At 49.1% G+C, this 17,425-nt stretch overlaps 1 long non-coding RNA gene and 1 pseudogene across 1 annotated transcript; one reads left to right on the top strand and one right to left on the bottom strand.

Annotated features, from left to right (window-relative positions):
- Positions 1-1,113: 1,113 nt before the first annotated feature.
- On the bottom strand, positions 1,114-5,547 carry LOC141233401 (uncharacterized). The gene is made up of 3 exons (XR_012299501.1): positions 5,507-5,547; positions 4,407-4,567; positions 1,114-1,507 (listed from the first exon to the last, which is right to left on the bottom strand). It is a non-coding gene; the product is annotated as an uncharacterized lncRNA (long non-coding RNA).
- On the top strand, positions 3,553-3,666 carry LOC141233422 (U2 spliceosomal RNA; annotated as a pseudogene).
- Positions 5,548-17,425: the final 11,878 nt, after the last annotated feature.

A 17,425-nucleotide genomic window follows, 5' to 3' on the forward strand; every position in this document is an offset into this window, starting at 1 on the left:
CGTTATTTATTAACACCAGACGTGATCTGAAGTGGAGAGTAAATGGCGCATTTAAACAAGCTGATGATCATTCCCAATTATCAGCCCATGTAAATGTGCCTGTAATCACCCGATGAACAAGCAAAACACTAATTCGTTGGGAACGAATCATTTATGGCAGCAAAAATCATCTTTATCTACAGCACTTCGCCCCTTGTAACCTTATAGGGACAAAGTATATCTAATAACCAATCGTTCTGTCCCCATCACTGTTCTTCGGTCCTGGAAATAACCAAGCGCCAAAAGTCTTGCATATATTACAAGGGGATTATGTGTTATTAAAGGGCTGTCCGGCCTTGGGGCACAAGTCTGCAGTCACTCCATGTGACTGCAGTCATGTGAATCCTCACAGCATGTGTACTGTGCGCGTAATAAGGATTCTCCAGCATCGGGAGCACAGGCATGTGACAGCAAGTATGTGATTTGCATATATACGGTCACATCCCAACTAGACATATCCGGCCTTGCTCAATGCAAGCACATTGAGTGGAGCCAGACACGTCTAGTCGGAATGTGGTCTGAAGTATGCAAATCACATACTTGTGGTCACATAACAGCCCGTTCCCGGCACCGGAAAATCCTCGCAGTGCGTGCAATTTGAGAATTTAAAAGTCTGCAGTTACATAGACTGTAGACTTGTACCCCAAGGCCGGACAATCCCTTCTGCAAAATAGGAGATAAATGTATGATCGGTAGGGGTCCTCCAGTAATCCTGAGGACAGAGGTTCCAAAGTCTGCTGTGTGAATGGAGTGATCGTGCGCATGCATAGCCAGTGCTCCATTCATGTCTGTGGGAGCAGTCATGCGCATGCATAGCCATCACTCCCATAGATGCACACATGCTTCATTCACAAAGCTGTATCTAGGACCACCGCTTTCAAAACTGCTGGGGGCTGCAGCAGTCAGACTCCTAGTGATCAGACATTTATCAACAACCTTGTGGATAGGTGATTAAACATTATTTATGGGACAACCATAGCCATAGATGTAGAAGAGAAAAAAAGCAGAATAAACAGTAATAGATGAGCTAAAAACATGAAATTTATCAAAATATGTCTTGAAAAATCTCACGCTTCCAGGTGGATCGACGGCGCTTTCCTTGACCTGAACGGAGAAAGCATGGAAGCCGAGGTGGACGAATTCCTCCGAGAGGTCTACAAGATGATGAAACTGTTTCAGCAGAAGCAGAAGACGTTAGAAGAGGAGAAGAAAAAGGCGTCTCAACACCGGACACTGTCTGAAGATAAGGATTCGGTGGACGAGGAAAAGAAGGAAAGCCGCATAGTTCTCATGTGTTCTGCCATCACCGAGCAAATCAAGGCTTTTAAGGTAGATGCATCAAATAATGGATATATCAGTAATCTGGGCCCGGTTTGCTGGAGCGCGCTGTTACCTCCCAATCCCAGCCAACTTTAGCACAGTGGTTACTATCGAGACAGCAGCGGTGGTCGGTCTCCTAGGCAACGATCTGTAAACAAAAGAAAAGTCTTAATATCTCAAGAACGGCTGCAAATGTCAAGAAGCAGTAAATTGCAAAAGTGCAGGTTTTTACAATATCTATGAAGATGGGAATAACCCTTTAATTCATTTTTGTAGCCGTAATCCCGGGACACTGATTATGATTGACTCCTTTTCAGGAATATATCCCTCTGGTGAGCATCCTTTGCAACCCATGCCCCTCCTATATATCCATCCTGGCCTCCATGTGTCCAGCCTGCCCCCCTTCATATATTCATTCTGTCCCATATATCTATATATATCTATATCTATATCATATATATATAACAGTTTTGATTTATATATATCCATCCTAGCCCCCCCATATATGCATCCCACCCCACCCCATATATCTATCCAGGTCCCCACGTGTCCAGCTTGCCCCCCTTCACCTCCATGCGTCCATCCAGGTCCCCACGTGTCCAGCTTGCCCCCCTTCACCTCCATGCGTCCATCCAGGTCCCCACGTGTCCAGCCTGCCCCCCCTTCAGCCCCATGCGTCCATCCAGGTCCCACGTGTCCAGTCTGCCCCCCCTTCAGCCCCATGCGTCCATCCAGGTCCCACGTGTCCAGTCTGCCCCCCCTTCAGCCTCATGCGTCCATCCAGGTTGCCACGTGTCCAGCCTGCCCCGCTTCAGCCCCATGCGTCCATCCAGGTCCCCACGTGTCCAGCCTGCCCCCCCTTCAGCCTCATGCGTCCATCCAGGTCGCCACGTGTCCAGCCTGCCCCCCCTTCAGCCCCATGCATCCATCCAGGTACCCACGTGTCCAGCCTGCCCCCCCTTCAGCCCCATGCATCCATCCAGGTCCCCACATGTCCAGCCTGCCCCCCCTTCAGTCCCATGCATCCATCCATGTCCCCACATGTCCAGCCTGCCCCCCCTTCAGCTCCATGCGTCCATCCATGTCCCCACATGTCCAGCCTGCCCCCCCTTCAGCCCCATGCGTCCATCCATGTCCCCATGTGTCCAGCCTGACCCCCCTTCAGCCCCATGCGTCCATCCATGCATCCTGGGTAGGTGTTTATGCCCCTGCATCCATCCATCCTGGGTAGGTGTAAATGCCCCTCCAGCCATCCATCCTGGGTAGATGTATATGCTTTTCCATTCATCCATCCATCCTGGGTAGGTGTATATGCCCCTCCATCCATCCATCCATCCATCCATCCATCCAATCTATCTATCTTTCTATCCCTTCCTTTCTGAGATAAGCTGCAATAATGCATTTGTCCTTTGCTACACCTTTGCACATACGCCATATACCTAATCAGTGGCCTTGTTATCAGCTGCTACTCTTTTAATTCAACTGTCCCATCAGTTGGGTGTTGCTGAGTACCACGCATTTAAAAAAAATGTGGGGCCGTTGCGATTTCTTTAGTGAAATGCTGGCTCCCTCTGAAAGAGCACTGACTTCTTTAATTTTCTATCTATGGATGAAAAAAAGATAAAAAAAAGTTTGGTCTGAGATGTTGTTTTAAAGTGCTACCTATGTCTGTCAATCAGAGCATCCTATTGGTTTTCACCCAGGCAGATAGATTGCTTGCAATAGATGTAATGAGTGAATGGAACAATGGAATAATGCAAGAGAATGGGACAATGGAACAATGGAATAATGCTAGAATGGAAGAATGGAACATCATTGCACATGTCATAATGGGCTCCTAGCCTTTATCTGGCTGTGCTTCGGCAGTCAGCTACAGTCTGCAGGGAGCCTGCAGACTAGGAAGAAGGTGGACCGCCGCTTGTTTGTTCACTAATTAGTTATCCTCTCCCCATCCCCTTGTCTGCAGGTGCATGGGACATTGGGTGGGGAGGGGAGCATGTTTGAAAATAGGCAGACTCATGCAGATTAAAAATGCATGCGTGGGCTGCAGCTGCAACAAGCAGTAAAGTTGTGGGTTTTAAGATGTCTATTGATGAACAACATGTCCTCCTAAGGGGAGTCTTTGTCCCTATCCCTACAATGGGTGCATTCTTGAAGCCAGGGTGCAGTCATAGGCCAAAACCAATTCAGGTTATCGCTTCTCGGCCTTTTGGCTAACATCAAGTGTAGTATCTGTTCTCATTTAGTATATGTGCTTAGCTTTTACCAATATATTGCATTGCAATGTTATCTATCTATCTATCTATCTTCCCGGCTGCTTGTTTTCCCTCTATCCACACCCTCCTCTTCTTTGATTGACAGCTCTGGCTTCATAGAACCAGAGAAGGAAGGAGACAGAGGTAAAACAAGCAGGTGGGAAGGTGTATATAAAGGATTGGCCCACGCCGTGATCCACGGAGCGCTTGTACTTGGTTTCAACAGTCATTCTGTGCTGACAGTCCCTTTAAAATCAGTGTTTCCCAAACTCCAGTCCTCACGGCCCCCCACAGGTCATGTCTTCAGGATTTCCATAGTATTGCACAGGTGAGAGAATTCCTGATTCCTTGATGATACTTTCATCACATGTGTAACACTGAGGAAATCCTGAAAACCTGACCTGTTGGGGGCCATGAGGACTGGAGTTTGGGAAACACTGCTTTAAATGGAGCGGTGCTGCAGTTTTATTATTCAGCAATTAGCAGGATCCCCCAACAATTTCTTAAGCAATGAGAAAATGCAGTCCCTAATGATGTCCTCTGACAATAAGCGGATGACGGACAGCAGATGCATTGGGTTCTGCATTTCTTGGAGAATGGGATGGGGCAGCTTCTGTCTTCTCAGTGATACAATCAGGAAGGAGATGCAGCGTGAGACATGACCTGTCTACATCTTTGATCTGATCATCAATACAGAGGGCTGATTGGTGAAGACAGAGGGAAAGGCTAATAAAATTATTAAAAAAAACTTCGTTTTTCGGCTGCCACTTCCTCTGGGGTCAGTATGCCAACCTCATTGACTTCATAGCACTTGCCAGAGTGGGCAGACACGATTTATTGCCTTTACACACGTCACCTCCACACAGGGCGATGCTGCTACGACGCCTCTGTAGTGATCAAACGTTGAGTCAAACAGCAGGGCTTTAAGAGGGCTGCCCTTTTCAATCTTGGGACTAAAACACAAAAATAAGACATCCTGTTAAAGGGGATAAAGGTAAGTAAACCGCGTTCAGTCCAGAGTGATGAATTCCAAAAGATAAAGTTTATTCCGCCATCACATAACGTTTCGACCTGTTATAGGTCTTTATCAAGTATATACAAAGACATAGAGGGATACTGATCCCCTTTAAGGAAAATCAGTGGCCAGAACCCTTTAAATTCCCCTTAAATGGTCCAAAACTGAAACTGTGGGAACAATATAATCCACTTAGGGTTCAAACTTACAGTCAAGGGTTTGATAAAATTATCTACACCCTTGTGTCTCCAGAAAGCATAGCGTACGTTCACGTGCTGAAAATGCCGACCAGTGCTGGAGTGAGCAGAGGTCCGCAGCTTGTGACACTCCTGCTGTAGTGAAACTACAGGTCCCAGCAGACTGACGGTCTCTCATCAAGTTATGCTGGGAGCCGCAGTTTCACAAATAGTGCTAGAGGATCCATGTCAGAAATATGAGGCTGCCACTAGGGTTTCTCCCACAAATATGTAATCGGACGTGGAGCAGAACTGCACGTGGATGAGCCATATTCTCTATCTGTGAACATACTACTCCTTCACTCAGATTCTAAGTGGTTCTGCAGCGCATCTGTGCAGAGCAAGCTGTCAATCAAAATCCGGGCCGGGTTTACAGCCGTCACCCCTGATATAGCGAGAGGTGCTGTGATCCAAGACTGTAGCCGCTCCGTGCACAACGATGAGTGAAGGCCGGCGGCTGCAGGGAGGAAAGAAGTTAATTTTCTCCCGGTACCTACACTATCAATAAGGCGGCCGGGCAGCATTGTAACAATATTTATCTGCAGATTAACCCTATACCTGCAGGTACATAGCATTTTCCAAGGTGACAGGTTCCCTTTAATAAAGAGAAGATGGATAGAGCCGCATTAGTCCGTACTCACGGTGGAAGCCTCCTGACAACTTCTTGAAGAACACTTTCCACGTTTGTTCCAAGCTTCCCCGACATCTAATAGAAATAAACAGAGAAATGAATTTCTTAATACAGTTTAGAACTCGGCTACAACGAATCAGAAGAAATGAAACCTGTTTGAAGCTGACAAGCAATCAAGCCCCTCCGTAAGCCACACAGAACATGGCTACTTATGTCATCTGCAGGTGATTAAAGGAACCTGTCATGCTGAAATGGTATAAGATCTGTAGGGGATGTTGTAGAGCAGAGAAGTTGATCAGACTGATAGACATATCTGTGGGAAGAGAGTCAGCAAAACTGGCATTTTATGCAGTGAAAAGTCCTGCCGTATGTACACTAGTCCAGTGGGCGGTCCTACTAAGTGATTGACAGTTCCCTGTATGACCATGCAGGCAAAGATAGCTGTCAATCACTAGTAGGACCGCCCACTGGACTCATCTGTACAAACAGCAGGATTCCACTGAATAAATTGATACAGGAAAAACATCTATCTTTGTACCGTATTAGCCAGTAGATAGAAGAGTATTTAGATTTGAGAGTCCTCAGTGGTTGATACCATCTTTTCCGTTAGCCATTAAAAGGTAACAAATTGCAAACTTTCCAGACTACTCAGGTCTCAGGTCTGCCTGATGAAGAAGCCGGAGTAGTCTGGAAAGCTTGCAATTTGTTACCATCTTTTCAGTTAGCCATTAAAGGTATCAACCACTGAGGACTCTCAAATCTAATGAATAAATTACAATTTATACTGAATCTTCTCCCACAAACCTATATATCGTTCTGCTCAGTTTCTCATGGATAAAACCTGTACATCTGAATGGGGCTTTAATGTTGTTATTACAATCATGTAACCGCAGATCACAAAATCTTTCATATGATCATTTTTTTAACACCTAAAACCCCAATGGATATTTATGTTTACTAAAGGATTCCTTTCCCATTCTTTTGGCAGCTCTTCTTTAGGTATGGACACAGACCGGCATCCGGCATAAAGACATCTGGAGACTTTTCCTTTTTCTGTGATATTGGATAATCTTGTTCATTTCTAACGCTTTAAATCTTTCAAATTCTTTCTGAAAAATGTATCATAAAGGGACTTTCTCAGGTCAGTTTTGCTTGTGGTTGTGTTACCATTATTTGTGCCAAATGTATCAAAGTGTTGCGCGATGTTTGATAAATGTTTATGTAGCACTTCCATCTATCTTTATTTATTTTACTCACTTATATGGCGTCATTAATTTCACAGCACTTTACAGACATTATCATCACTGCCCCCATCGGGGCTCACAATCTACATTCCCTATCAGTATGTCTTTGGAGTGTGGGAGAAAACCGGAGAACCCGGAGGAAACCCACGCAAACACAGGGAGAACATACAATCTTCTTGCAGATGTCGTCCTTGGTGGGATTTGAACCCAGGATCCCAGCGCTGCAAAACAACAATGCTAACCACTGAGCCACTGTGTATCGTTATCCACTTTTAACGTCACCCGTCGTTCTTAGACCTGTGTGGCTTACCAAGCCCAATTTCTAAAAGTTGTAAGAGTGCTGTAAAATAGGAAGCTGCACATTTTTGCGCAAAAATTATGCGTCACAAAAGTTTTTTGCTTTTTTTTAACACCAAAAATTGATGTCAATTCCTCGCTACATTGCCCCTTTTCCAGCCACATTTTGTAGAAAAAAATAAAAAGACAAGGTACAGACAGCGGAGTTAAATTTGCCTACAGGAATGATTTTGATCTGGAGCGCATCGTACCCGGATACAGTCACTAGCGGGAACGTCAAACATCTTCTCAATTTGTTTCTCCACCCTTTCCGGATCTGCATTCTTCAAGTCTATCTAAAAGCAAAAGTATAAATACTAATTATTTATCAAAGCTGGACAACATCTAGAAACCATATAAGAAAACTGGCTTAAAATATAGTGAGAACAAGAGTTTAGGGAGAGATGTACAACTGGCACTGGCCTATAAAAGGGATTGTGTAATCGTACAAAACTAGCAAAAATGTAAAGTGCCTGGAAAACAAGGAACGTGCAATTTACCTCTTAGTAAAATCCTATGCTTTCTCAAGAACGGGAGGAATTTTAATTTCATAATTTTTTTTTAATCAAATAATTTTTATTGAAAAACTCCAACTACAAATATTCCATCTTTCAAATAACATACATGACATAGTAATTCCATAGTAAAAATATGAACAAAGTAACTGAACTTCAATTCCCATAACCCACCCTAAACCCAAATCCCAACACTCCAGAGAGAACCATTTTCAGAGCAGTTCTAGAATAACGGACTATAGCATTCGTAGAAGGGGAAGAAGATAAAAAAGTGACTAACAAAGGGATAGCAGCGTTTTAATGTTATCATTTACTGCTTGATGCCTGAGCCGGGGAGTGCACGCTGAAAACTGTTGCAGGCTGCTGTAATCACAGGACACAAGCAAACAGCATGGCATTTCCTATCAGCAGGGAGGAAGTAAAGGGCGACAGTAATGAAAGTCTCCTCCTACTCCGCTCCATATTGAAATGAATAGTGTGCATCCTACAAATGAGATGCATATGACGCGCTCCTGGGCCTGTGTCGCGCTGCGTTGCGCACTCGGGAGCTTACCCGGAGCCGGATCTGTTGAGGGTTGTAGTCTCGTGGCGGTGATCCGGTCCGTGCCCAGGGAGTCAGACTAAGTGGCGCTGTTTTAGCGGTAGATGTTGGACGACTACGCCACCCGTTGAGTGCAGCCAGGGAGCTGCTGCTGCAGGGCAGACCGCTGAGGCCGGTGGTAGGATTGTGCAGCGTGATAGTATAAACCCCAACGGGAGGGGTATGGCCTCAGGGCAACCGACGTGGATGATGGGGGTAGCAGGAACCACTCGGAGACGGTACTGTGTAGTTCAGGGTCTTTACTGGTGATAAAGATAGACCCTCCCGGAGTACTGGCTAGCGATTGGGGCCTGGTCAGTCCTTGAGCAGATGGGATCTCCCCTGGCCAGGCGGAGTTGTAGGCCTCCCAAACTAACGATACTCTTCTGGCTACCTTGCTAGAGGCGGGTATAAGTAGCCCACGTCCCTGAGTGTACCGTGTGGTGCTCACCCGTATGGCCGGTGACTCGGGGCCTTCGGGTTTCTGGGCCAGAGGACCTGCAATCCCCTGCCGGTCGGTTTCTGCTGCTGGATAGGAGTTAGTCCCCACAGCCTCGGACTCCGGGTCCGGTGATAACTTCTCAGTCAGGGCGAGCTCTGCAGCTGCCAGCCCCTGACCCCTTGTAACACTGCTCCCACAGAGCTCCTGTTGTTTCTTCCTATATTTGCTTCTTTTCTCTGCTTCTACTCTACTCACTCACCCTGCCTCAGCCCTAGGTTTATATAGGGGAAGTTCTTCCCCTCCCAGGACTGGGCAGGAGGTGTGGCATGCATAGGATCCCTGACCAAGAGACCTCCCACCTGCTCTCAGACATAACATTGCTGTTACTGTGGAAAACCAGACCCCTGGGGTGCCACATTCCCCTCTAGTGAAATTTAGTACTCCGGGACTAAACATATTTTAGAAAAACATAACAAGATATAACAATAACAATAAAGAAACACATAAAGGTGGTCACGGCATGTCCGTAACCGGGTGCAGTCTTTGAAGAAAGCAAGGTGTCCATTTCACCAAAACAGGGAGACGTAACCAGGTAGGGGTCTGTCCTGCCCCGAGTCCTTAACAGTCTTTAGTCCGTCCTGGGTTACGCTCCAACTATGTACAAAGGATTCCCGGTAAGTCCACCAAGGACTCCTAAAAATAACTAGAAACACATAATTATACACAAGCAACAATAAACAGGTAACCACAAATAAAACACTTTATACACTTCAAATCCTCCAACGTGCGGGTAACTGGCCCCTAGTGGCCCTAGTGGACCTACGGAGCTGACTGTCTGGCCCTGAACTACAGGGTGTAGGAGCTGTTAAGGGTAAACTGGGCAGCGGTCTACGGGCCCTTTGGCTCACTAGGGATATGGCAGGTTCACTGCAAGCAGAGGGTTGATCCTCCTGGTCTGCTGGTGTGGGGTCTTCTGCCTCCTGGACCGGCTGTTCTTCCAGCTCTACCTGTTGCTCCGTAGGTGCTTGGGATGCTGGTTGGAGGAAGGTGAGTACGGGTACCACAACTGCACCATTGACTTGAGTCCAAGACCGAGGGAAGTCTCCGAGCACAGTATTAACCATGTCTTCCCTTTCCTCTACGGGTCGAGGGTCTTCTTGTTCCTCTTCAGGGTTCCGTAGCTGTTCGGGACACTTCTTCAGGTGATCCCGGGATACAATGGTTGTGGTTTCCCCTCCGTCTTTACTGATGGTACAGACCTTTGGGTTGTCGTGGCTTGAGGGCAGTACGGTGTACGGGTCCTTCTCCCACTGGTCGTCCAACTTGTGGAGCCGTCTTTTTCTATTCAAGACCTGCTCTCCGGGTACTAGGGGAACAGCGGGAGCATACTGGTTGTAAGTTTTCTCTTGTCTTTCCCTAGCCTGACAGAGACTTCGCTCCACGCTCTCCTGTACTCTCCGGTACTGCTGCTGCCTCTCTGTGTCCCAGTCTGCTTCTGGTGAAGTGTCCTCAGGTGTCAGGACTCCCATTTCCAGGTCAACAGGTAACTTACCAGGTCTCGCCCTCATTAGGTAAGCCGGGGTACAGTTGGTGGAACCTACCGGGATGTGGTTGTATAGGTCCACCAGATCGGGCAGCTTCTCAGGCCACAGACTGCGTTCTTCCAGGGGCAACGTTTTCAGAAGATCCATTACCACCTGGTTCATTTTCTCACAAAGTTCATTAGTTTGCGGATGATAGGGTGTCGTCCTTATCTTCCGGCAGCCATACAGAGTGCAGAATTCTTGGAAGACCTCCGCTTCAAAGGCAGGTCCCTGGTCTGTCAACACTTGGTCCGGGTACCCGTGTGGACGGCAGAAATGCTGCTGGAAGGCTCTCGCTGCTGTTCGAGCTGTTAAGTCCTTGACGGGGACGACAACCAAGAACCGGGAGTAGTGATCCACGATGGTTAGTGCGTAGACGTAGCCACTTCTGCTTGGGGTCAGTTTTACATGATCCAAGGCTACCAGTTCCAACGGCTGCCGGGTGACGATGGACTGCAGGGGAGTCTTCTGGCTGGCACGGTCCTTCCTTCTTAGGTTGCACGGGCCACAGTCTCTGCACCACCTCTCGATGGTTCCCCTCATGCCTACCCAGTGGAACCGCTCGCGCAGCAGGAACTCCAGCTTCTTCCATCCGAAGTGTCCAGCCCCGTCGTGGTATGCCTCCATCACCATGGCTGCGTCTCTTCGTGGCACCACTACTTGCCAGATTAGTTCATGTGTCCGGGAGTTAACCATTCTGCGGCACAACTTCCCCTTATAAAGGAACAGTCGACTCTTCTCAGCCCACAGTTGCTTGGCTTCCTCCGGAGCGTCTGGGTCAAGGCGAGCCTCTGGCCGAGTCAGCATCTCCTTCACCAGTCGGACGGCAGGGTCACTGTCTTGCGTTTCCTCCCAGTTGTAGTGAGGCAAGGGGTTAAACGTAGCGGCTTGCTTACTCCGTACCCGGTGGGAATACTGGATAGTCCCATGACGGTGGAACGCAGGGAGTTCGACTTCTTCCAGTCCCTCTGGATCTTCTCCTACGTCCGGTAGGTTTGGCATCCTGGACAGGGCGTCCGCGTTGGTATTGGAGCGTCCTGCCCGGTATTTGATTGTGAACTCGTAGTTGGACAGACGGGCCATCCATCTCTGCTCTAGGGCACCGAGTCTTGCTGTGTCCAGGTGTGTCAACGGGTTGTTATCCGTGTACACGACGAACCGGGAAGAAGCGAGGTAGTGCTTAAAGCGTTCGGTGACTGCCCACACCACTGCCAGGAACTCTAGCTTAAATGAGCTGTAATTCTCAGGGTTTCTCTCGGTGGGTCGCAGTTTTCGGCTGGCGTAAGCGATTACTCATTCTTTCCCCTGCTGGATCTGGGACAGCACGGCTCCTAGCCCGATGTTACTTGCGTCGGTGTAGAGGATAAAGGGCTGGCTGTAATCCGGGTACGCCAGAATTTCATCCCCCGTGAGGGCCATCTTCAGCTGGCGGAAGGACTCCTCTTCCAACTTCTCCCATCTGAAGGGCGGCTTCTGGTTCTTGGCCTTCCGGGACTGGCCTATCAGGAGGTCCTGCATTGGAGCTGCCTTTTTGGTGAAACCGGGGATGAACCTGCGGTAGTAGCCTACCAACCCGAGGAACTGCCGCACTTCCTTTACACTGGAGGGACTTGGCCATTCCTTAATTGCGGTGATCTTATCAGGGTCGGGAGCCACTCCGTCAGCGCTCACCACGTGTCCCAGGTACTGCACCTTTGGTTTCAGGAGGTGACACTTGGAGGGTTTCACCTTTAGGCCGTAGCTTGCCAGAGCTTCGAACACTTCCGCCAGGTGTTTCAGGTGGTCCTCATAAGTCTTAGAATATACGATGACATCGTCCAGGTACAACAGGACCGTCTCGAAGTTTCTGTGGCCCAGACAGCACTCCATTAAACGTTGGAAGGTTCCTGGTGCGTTGCAGAGTCCGAACGGCATGCAGGTAAACTCGCTAAGTCCCATCGGGGTGGTGAATGCGGTCTTCTCCCGGTCCGCCTCTGCTACAGGAACCTGCCAGTACCCACTAGTGAGATCCAAGGTAGAGAAGAAGTTAGCAGATCTTAAAGCAGCCAAAGACTCCTCTATCCTTGGTAAGGGGTACGCATCCTTGTGTGTGATACGGTTGATTTTCCGGTAATCTACACACATCCTCATGGTGTTGTCTTTCTTTTTGACTAAGACTAGTGGAGCTGCCCAGGGGCTACAGCTATCCCTGATCACCCCAGCCTCCTTCATGTCTCTAAGCATCCCCTTGGCGTGTTGGTAGTGTGCAGGGGGTACGGGTCGATACCTCTCTTTTATGGGAGGATGGTCTCCCGTGGGGATGTGGTGTTCTACCCCCTTGACTCGCCCGAAGTCTAACGGGTGTTTACTAAACACTCTCTCGTACTCTTGAACCACCCGATAGACTCCCTGTTTCTGATGTGAGGGAGTGGAGTCAGTACCCAAATGTAGTTGCTGACACCAGTCCTCCATTGTTTTCTTAGAGCCGTTACCTTCCTCCGGGTGAGATGGAGGCAAGGGTTCCACAGATTGTATAGCATTTTGGTTAATGGTATATAATTTGGCTAGCGTGGCATACCGGGGCAGGTACACTTCCCTCTTCCCGATATTGATTATGCGAACGGGCACCCTCCCATGGCGTACATTAACCACCCCCCGTGCTGTCAAGATGGTGGGCCTACTGTCTGAGTAAACTGGTTCTACCATTGCCTGGTAATCTCTACCTCTCAGACCAATAGCTGCCCGGCACCAAATCATCATTTCACTTTTTGGGGGCATGGCAATAGGGAAAGGGTCACACATTCTCACGCTACCAATCTCACCGCCGGAGAGTTCCACCTGTTGCCGTCGCATCAGTGCCCGGATCTCTTTTTGGAGCACTCGCTGCTCGCCGGAGCTGGCGTTCTTGGCAACCTGCTGTAAAAGGAAAATCACCTCTGCAAGACAATTTTCAATTACATTAGTTCCTAGAGTTATCTTTGGGTGACTCTCGTGTTTGTCAATGTCTACAATGATCAGTCCCTGTGCTGCCAGTTCAACTCTACCAATTTTAATGGTCACCTCTTTAAATCCGATCTGTGGCACGGGCTGACCATTGCTGGCGATGATACTCAAGTCGTCGTCAGGGTAGCGGGTAATATCCGAGTCATTCCAGTACTGCTTGAAGAGCACGTACGGGATGGTGGTGACCTGTGACCCGGTGTCCAGTAGGGCACTCATAGGAATGCCATCCAGTACCACAGGCAAGACTGGACGTCCTCCCACATATTTGTCGCGCCAGTTTGATGGGCCTGATGATCTTTTTCCTAGGGGTTGGCCCTCTACCCTAGGTTGTGCCAGTTTAAAGGACAGTACCTTGCCATATGTCCGGGTTGATTGCAGCGGCGGCAGATGGGTCGTCCGTCCTCGTTGTATCGGTCGCTGGGTCTTCCTCTGGCCGGTGGGGTCCTCCTTGGTCGACGCCACGGGATGTCCTCCGGTCCGGATGCCAGCTGGATCTTCCCTGGAGTGGAAACCTGTAAAGACTGCACAGTTCGGGTTAGCGCAGCAACGCTTTTAGCTAGCTCTTGGACCTGATGGTGCAGGTCTGGAGCCGAGTCATTGTTCAAAGCCTGCGCATCAGCTCCCACAGGCCCTGCCGACAAGGGCGCCGCCTCCTGGTGGTAGGTGGTAGTGGGGCGTCTGTGGGTCACAACGCCACCTGGTGCCGGTTCTCGGAGCACCCGGATGGCTCTGTCCTTGAACTGTGCAAATCCCAGATGAGGGTCCTGTAAGGCCATTGCTCGCAACTGGGTTCGGTGGGCATTGCAATATAAACCCTCTATAAATTGTTCAGTTAACAGCCTGTCCTCGTCTCCCACGCCGTCAGGGTCGGTTTGCTTAATGGCTCTCAGGGCCTCTTGTAGGTTCAGGGCATAGTCCCTTATACTCTCATGTGCCCGCTGTTTGCACCCGTAGAATCTAAGCTTGATCTCGGCTGAGGTGCGGGTATCAAAGGTGTCCCTCAGCCGGGTTAGTATCCCTGCGACAGTCCTCTCCCCAGGTGGCCAGGACTTTACCTCCCTTTGGGCTGCCCCGGTTAATTGGGCCACCAGGATGCTTACTTTTTGCTCTTCTGTGAGGGGGTACACCTGGAAGAGGCTATCCAGTTTTTCTCTAAAGTCCTGCAGGGTATGTGACTCCCCTGAGTACTGGGGTAGCCAGGCTGCCCCCGGGATATAGGGCATGGTGAAAGGCATGACCGCAACAGCGGTGGCGCTGGCGGGGGTTGGAGCGGTGAAGCTCTCCTCCGTATCCGACATCCTTCTCCCCCCTAGTGGACCGTGGCCTACCTTGCGATGATCCTCTTCCGTAGGCCGCGGCTCCGCAGTGGATCGTCAGGGTTGAGGACCTTCCGTCGCGCTCCTGTGACGTCGGCGTCTGCTGGGCTCCTTCCAGGACCTTACGCAACGTCCGGACGTGAGGCGGGGCTTCAGTTCTCGCGCGTTTTCGGAGTCCACGCCCCTCTTCTTCCCGCGCGGCGTCCTCAAGATGGCGTCCAATGGCGGGAAAACTCCACGGATGGCGGGAAGAAGGCCGAAGATGGCGCCGGATGGCGGGAAAACTCCACCGATGGCGGGAAGAAAGCGGAAGATGGCGCCGGATGGCGGGAATCTTCACCACGGGTAAGTTTTCACAGTCTTTTTCAGGCACGCAGTACCCGGTGGTTGCGGGCACGAGATCCTGCCGACTACGCCAAAAGTTGACGCGCCCCTGGGCCTGTGTCGCGCTGCGTTGCGCACGCGGGAGCTTACCCGGAGCCGGATCTGTTGAGGGTTGTAGTCTCGTGGCGGTGATCCGGTCCGTGCCCAGGGAGTCAGACTAAGTGGCGCTGTTTTAGCGGTAGATGTTGGATGACTACGCCACCCGTTGAGTGCAGCCAGGGAGCTGCTGCTGCAGGGCAGACCGCTGAGGCCGGTGGTAGGATTGTGCAGCGTGATAGTATAACCCCCAACGGGAGGGGTATGGCCTCAGGGCAGCCGACGTGGATGATGGGGGTAGCAGGAACCACTCGGAGACGGTACTGTGTAGTTCAGGGTCTTTACTGGTGACAAAGATAGACCCTCCCGGAGTACTGGCTAGCGATTGGGGCCTGGTCAGTCCTTGAGCAGATGGGATCTCCCCTGGCCAGGCGGAGTTGTAGGCCTCCCAAACTAACGATACTCTTCTGGCTACCTTGCTAGAGGTGGGTATAAGTAGCCCACGTCCCTGAGTGTACCGTGTGGTGCACACCCGTATGGCCGGTGACTCGGGGCCTTCGGGTTTCTGGGCCAGAGGACCTGCAATCCCCTGCCGGTCGGTTTCTGCTGCTGGATAGGAGTTAGTCCCCACAGCCTCGGACTCCGGGTCCGGTGATAACTTTTCAGTCAGGGCGAGCTCTGCAGCTGCCAGCCCCTGACCCCTTGTAACACTGCTCCCACAGAGCTCCTGTTGTTTCTTCCTATATTTGCTTCTTTTCTCTGCTTCTTCTCTACTCACTCACCCTGCCTCAGCCCTAGGTTTATATAGGGGAAGTTCTTCCCCTCCCAGGACTGGGCAGGAGGTGTGGCATGCATAGGATCCCTGACCAAGAGACCTCCCACCTGCTCTCAGACATAACATTGCTGTTACTGTGGAAAACCAGACCCCTGGGGTGCCACACATACAGCAAACAATTGATTTTCCATACATAGGTTTTGAGTTGACCACTGGATATACACATGTGTATCACTAATTACCAGAACTGGAAATCGAAAAAAAAGACGAGCAAGTTTGGGGTGAATCCAGCCTTCATTACTGCACAGCCGCTCAGGGGGATCGGTACTAGGAACAGCAGGAGTGCCGGCGATGTTCACAGATTTACCTGCTGCGGGACTGAAGGAGTCTGATCGTGCTCGGCTCGAAGCTTTTTACCTGGATTACGATAGAAATAATTGAAAGCTGTGCTTCACAGGCGAGGAAGAAGTTTGCCACCGTTTGCGCTTGAATACCCTTAAGGGGGGAAAAAAAATATATACATATATACAAATACTGAAACATCTAAATGCATTAGAACATCAAACCTGGTGAAGCGGTAAATGACTTGTCCTCCAGGGATACAGGCTACTGTCATTCAGTAATTATTGAATAGGAATTTTACATTTTATGTGATCACCACGCTAGAATGTAAATGATGAAAACACAACACAACTCCTCATCATATGAAGATATTTTGTGTTTTATAGAACAGCATTTCTGTGGAATAACACGACTGATTTACTATGTATGCACCATAGCCTTCATTTGATGTCACTTACTGTCACCTGTCACCTTGCCCCAACTCTGCAATCCCCAATATCAGTCCATGACCTCAATGGGGTCACTATAAAATTCTAAAGAGGACTGGTCATGTCTCTATTAGAAAATAGACACACTTAGGATAGAAACAATATGAACATATACACTGCTATAAGTAAGTAAAAAGCAATAGTGAATATATATAATATAGGGTACTTAGTAAACATGGTTTTTGATTTAAAAAAAGCCATCCCACCAGCACCAAGGTGTACCCAGTCAGTTATGTGAAGTATATAATAAAATACACTTTAGTACAATATTAGTATCTTGTCCCTTTAAATCTGCAGCTACTTCTGTCACCATGGTAACTGCATTCATACTCAGCCAATAGGATTGCTCGGTTTGAATTTGGAAAAAAAAAAAAAAGTTCTATATGGTCAGTTTGTTCCATCTCATCTGAGTGTGAAGACAGACACCTGCGATCAGCGAGATTATAGGTATAAGACGTGATATAATATAACGGACGGAGCCACATCCCATCACACGCACTCAGCGACCACAACTGACAGGAATCAGCACATTTACCAGACAATAAGTTATTATTCCCCAACACATGATACGCTGAGACACCAGTGGGGGGCGCCGCACTCGTTACATCTCCCATCTGGATGGATCCAGCGACGAGATCCTGATATTTATCCCCAGCTCCGCTCCTCCATAGGGAATGGTCCAGATGCACGCAGAACGGACCGAAGTGTAATACTGCTAGAACTCTGCATGATATCATATCCTCCATATATACCACATAATAAAGAGGTGCTCCCACTGGGAGAGGTCATCACCTATCCAGAGATCAGTGATAACTTGTTCCAACTAGACATCCCCTCTAATGGAAGAGATCACATATCTAACAGCCAATCCTATTCATTCCCAATCTTCCCTGTGCCCAGTAATGC

This window comes from Phyllobates terribilis, unplaced genomic scaffold (genome assembly GCF_046119375.1).
Source record: "Phyllobates terribilis strain yellow unplaced genomic scaffold, ASM4611937v1 Scaffold_587__1_contigs__length_1013667, whole genome shotgun sequence".
Classification (NCBI taxonomy): Eukaryota; Metazoa; Chordata; class Amphibia; order Anura; family Dendrobatidae; genus Phyllobates; species Phyllobates terribilis.